The following is a 5,000-nucleotide window of genomic DNA, read 5'->3' as shown; positions in this document are numbered from 1 at the left end:
TCACCCAATAAGAGTATCCAAATCTGTTTTCAAACTAGTACTTTGGAGGGGGAGGGGAGGGAGAGAGAGAGAGAGAGACAGAGAGGGAGGGAGAGAGAGAGAGACAGAGAGGGAGGGAGAGAGAGAGAGACAGAGAGGGAGAGAGAGAGAGAGAGAGAGAGAGACAGACAGACAGAGACAGAGACAGAGACAGAGACAGAGAGAGCGCGTCAGGGGTTATCCCTGAGTGAGTTCAGTGCAGAGTCCAGGAGTCCGGAGTGATTTTAACACATGGCTGGGGATTGGCCACCCAAAACAATCCAATCAAAGAAGCAAACAATGACCGCAATGAGCGCTGGCGACTGGTGCTGGAGAAGAGAGGGAGTGCAGCAGGGAGGTGGCTAGCCTTGCACACGCCCCTGATCTGAGTTCAACCCCTGGAGTTCCCATAGGGTTCCACGAGCTCTGCCGGGAGTACTCCCTGAATGCATAGCCCTGCCGGGAGTACTCCTTGAAGGCATCCCAGGGATATGCCCGGAGCCCGGCTCAGGCGTGTGGCCCCAAAACAGATGCACAGAGAAGGAGAAGGTTACGGGGTGGGGAGGGGGGGCTTGGGGGGGGGGAGAGGCAGACGACGGAGATGGACACGGACACAGACAGACAGACAGACAGACAGACAGACAGACAGAGAATGGGCGGGCCTGCGTGCACGCGATGAAGCACACGTACTGAGTGGTGGGGTGGGGTTTTAGTGTGTGTGTGTGTGTGTGTGTGTGTGTGTGTGTCTGTGTGTGTGGGTGTCTGTGTGTGTGTGTGTCTGTCTGTGTGTGTGGGTGTCTCTGTGTGTGTGTGTCTGTGTGTGTGTGCGTGTGTGTGTGTCTGTGTGTGTGTCTGTCCGTGTGTCTGTGTGTCTGTGTGTGTGGGTGGGGGGGGGTCGTCCTCCTTCCACACCCTGTGTCCCCGGATGGCCCTGCCCCGTGATGTCTGTTTCTCGAGGCAAGGGACGGTGTGACTTAGTCTCCCTCCACATCATCCGCGCGGGGATGGCGATCCCACAGAGGGTGCTCGGGCGCCACCTGGCGTCCGCTTTTCTTCGGCGCCGGAGCTCCTCTGGAGGTGACGGCAGCGATTCGGTTGCAGTGCCCGAGGCGGCCTTCCAGGAGGTCGGCGTCCCAATCGAAATTGGTCCCGCTGTCAAGGCGCCACCCCACGAGGTCCGACGGCGGAGATTGGAACTGCAGGCTTATAGGGGAGGTCCTGTTGCCTTCGGAGCCGGGTGCCGGCGCCTGGCGGGGCTGTCCGGGCGGGTCGACCAGCACTCCGCCGGCGGGTGGCGCGTAGCTCCAGGGTTGGCGGCGGCCCGGAGCGGGGCCGATGGCCGGCCCGAGCCCGGGGCCGCCCGGGCGCGCGGCCCGGCCCTCCGCGGGCGGGTGCCGCCGTAGCTCCGGGCTCCCGCGGCGGCCCGGAGCGGGGCCGATGGCCGGCCCGAGCCCGGGTCCCGGCCCGGGCGCGCGGCCCGGCCCTCCGCGGGCGGGTGCCGCCGTAGCTCCGGGCTCCCGCGGCGGCCCGGAGCGGGGCCGATGGCCGGGCCGAGCCCGGGTCCCGGCCCGGGCGCGCGGCCCGGCCCTCCGCGGGCGGGTGCCGCCGTAGCTCCGGGCTCCCGCGGCGGCCCGGAGCGGGGCCGATGGCCGGGCCGAGCCCGGGTCCCGGCCCGGGCGCGCGGCCCGGCCCTCCGCGGGCGCGTGCCGCCGTAGCTCCGGGCTCCCGCGGCGGCCCGGAGCGGGGCCGATGGCCGGGCCGAGCCCGGGTCCCGGCCCGGGCGCGCGGCCCGGCCCTCCGCGGGCGGGTGCCGCCGTAGCTCCGGGCTCCCGCGGCGGCCCGGAGCGGGGCCGATGGCCGGGCCGAGCCCGGGTCCCGGCCCGGGCGCGCGGCCCGGCCCTCCGCGGGCGGGTGCCGCCGTAGCTCCGGGCTCCCGCGGCGGCCCGGAGCGGGGCCGATGGCCGGCCCGAGCCCGGGTCCCGGCCCGGGCGCGTGATCCGTCCCTCCGCCGGTGGGTGGCGCTGTCGCTCCACGGTCCGCGGCGGCCCCGAGCGGGGCCGGTGGCCGCCCCGAGCCCGGGGCCGCCCGGGCGCGCGGCCCGGCCCTCTGCCGGCCGGAGCCCTTGCCGCGTAGCTCCGGTGTTCTGCGGCGGGCCGGAGCGGGGCCAAGGGCCGGATCGGCCCGGGTGCGTGGCCCAGCCCTTCGCCGGCGGGTGGCGCGTAGCTCCAGTGTTGGCGGCGGCTCGGAGCGGGGCCGATGGCCGGCCCGAGCCCGGGGCCGCCCGGGCGCGCGGCCCGGCCCTCCGCGGGCGGGTGCCGCCGTAGCTCCGGGCTCCCGCGGCGGCCCGGAGCGGGGCCGATGGCCGGCCCGAGCCCGGGTCCCGGCCCGGGCGCGCGGCCCGGCCCTCCGCGGGCGGGTGCCGCCGTAGCTCCGGGCTCCCGCGGCGGCCCGGAGCGGGGCCGATGGCCGGCCCGAGCCCGGGTCCCGGCCCGGGCGCGTGATCCGTCCCTCCGCCGGTGGGTGGCGCTGTCGCTCCACGGTCCGCGGCGGCCCCGAGTCTTCCCGGGCGCCCGCGCTGGCGCTCCGCCGGCGGTGGGTGCATCGCTCCAGGGTCCGGAGCCGAGTGGGGCCGATGGCCGGACCGGGGCCGGAGAGGAGCGGCGCGGAGCGGACCTGGTGAACGGGCGCCCACCGACCGGGCCTCGGCGGCGGCGGCGGCGGTGGCGGCGGCTGACGTTTTCCGGGTACCTGCCCCCTCCCCACCGCCCCGGTGGCGTCCCCCGGTGCTCTGAGGGGCGGGGACCTTGGCGTGACGGCGGTGTTTGGTGAATGGCGACTTGCCGCACCCGCTCTCCCCGCGTGCCCGGCCGGTGGCGCCGTGAGACGAGGGCCGGGGAGAGGGTGACGGGGTCCGGCTGTGAGCCCGCGGGGGCGCCTGGTCCGCGGCGCCGCGAAGGAAGGGGACTTAGAGGTTTTTTTTATTCTCCGGTCTTTCCGGGCTAATGATCCGACCTCCTCGCCCTCCGGAGCCGGCTCCGAGGCGGGACGTCAGCTGCGGGCGCCCGCCCGCCCGCCCGTGCGTGGTCGCCGCGCTCTCCCCCTCCCCGTCCGCTCCGAGTCCTGACCGGTGGCTTTCGGGGTGTGTGTCTCGGGGGTTCGGGCGGGCGGGGGTTCGTCCATCCGCTCGGGGATGCGTCCGCTTTTCCCCGGGCGGCCGCCGCCGCCGCCGCCGCCGCCGCCGCTGCCACCGGGTCGGCGCGTGGCTTCTGGCGCGGCTTGGACCCTGCCGAGTCACGGGGTCGACCAGTTGTCCCCTGGAGTTCCGGGACTCTGGGCGATGGGGCTGTCCCAGGTGCCGGTGGCCGGGTCGCTGTTCCAGAGGGTGCCGCGGGAGGGAGCAGATCGGTCCCGCTCCGGGCAACGGTCCTTTTCCGGTGTGACGGGGCCGGATTGGACCGCGAGATGTACGCTGACACGCTCTCTCTCGGTGGCTCTCCGCCGTGAGGATCGGGACCGGTCGTTCCCCCGGGTGCGTGTGAGGAGCTGGGGGCCTGTCTTGAGGACTCCTCCCTGGCTTCCCGCCGCCTGAGCCGCCCGCCTGGGCCCTGTGCGCCGGCTCTCGCGTGCACCCGGGGGCGGTGTCCCCGGCCGTGGCTGTCGCTCCTCCGGTCTAAGGTGCCCGAGGCCAGCCCGGTGTCCGTGTCCTCGGCGCCAACGGACCCCCCCCAGCCTCGCGTGTCAGGCGTCCTCCTCGCTCTCGTCGGGGGTGGGTCCGGTCGGGGCCGGACATTGCCCTGAAGTCGGAAGTGCGGGCGAAGGCTGAAACGGGCCTCTCCCCTCTCCGGAGGGTTGCTGTCCTTTGCCCGCACTCCTTCGGGGCTCGGTCCCCCTCCTCGCCAGGGGGGGAACTCCGCGATGCCTCGCTTCTCTCGCGCTCTCTCAGCCGATCGATGTGGTGTTGGTGCGCTCTCCCGGGCCGGGCCTAAGCCGCGCCAGGCGAGGGACGGACATCCCTCGTGGATGGGACCGCTCTTCTCGTTCTGCCAGCGGGCCCCTCGCTTCTCCTCCACCCCCGTGGGGGCGTTCAGGGGTGCGGACCCCGGCCCGATCCCGCTCTTCCCGCTCTCCCCCAGGCCCCGTGCGTGGCGGGGGAGCGGGTTTCGGGGTCGTCTGACGCAGCGGACAATCCTCGCTCTGCGCCGGGACCCCGCGGGGTCCCGTCCTCTCGGGCGGGCCCCTCCCCGCGGTGGGGGGGGCCGCCCGGCGGTGGCGCGCGCGGCCGCGCCTCACCCGGTCCTCGGTGGTGCCCCTGGAGCGCTCCAGGTCGTCCTGTCAGGTGCCCGAGGCCGAGTTGGTGGTGTCGCTTCCCCATCACCCGGACTTGCTGTCCTTCCCTCCCCGGGCTCCTCCTGGTTTCGGTTGGCCCCTGGCCTTCCAGGGGGGTCGAGCCGGTCGTCCTCGTCGCGGGGTCGCCCACCGTTGCCTCCTCTGCGGTTCGCCGCGGGGCGGTGGACGGGGGAGGGCCTCCGCGTTCCGGGCGCGCGCCCGCGTGCCTCGCAGTAACTGGCACTAGCGCGCGGGCGTGTGAGCGGCAGTCGGTGGGTCGCCGTCGCGCCGGGCTCTGGGAGATGAGGCGTCCCCCTTTGGGGCTCTCTCTCGCCTGGTCCGGGGCTTCCGCCCCTCTTCCCCCGTCGTGGGGGTGGAAGCCGGCCTTCCCGTCCCGGTGGGCGGGGGCCGTTTGCCGGGTGCTGCGGAGGGGCGGCGGGCCCTCCCGCGGGCCCGGCACGCGACGGACCTGACCGCGGACGCTCACGTGAGATGCGGTCGCGGCCCCGCTCCGGCGGGGACCGGCCGCCGGACCGCTACGGCAGACCCCCCCAACACGCGGTGTCAGGGGAGTCCGAAGGGGAAGGTGGTAGCTCGCCCAGGTTAGGGGGGCGACGCCCCCTCGGTGGAGAAAAGCCTTCTCTAGCGATCTGCGA

This window comes from Sorex araneus, chromosome 9 (genome assembly GCF_027595985.1).
Source record: "Sorex araneus isolate mSorAra2 chromosome 9, mSorAra2.pri, whole genome shotgun sequence".
Lineage (NCBI taxonomy): Eukaryota > Metazoa > Chordata > Mammalia > Eulipotyphla > Soricidae > Sorex > Sorex araneus.
The sequence above is the reverse complement of the archived record's forward strand: the minus strand, read 5'-3'. Positions refer to the sequence as shown.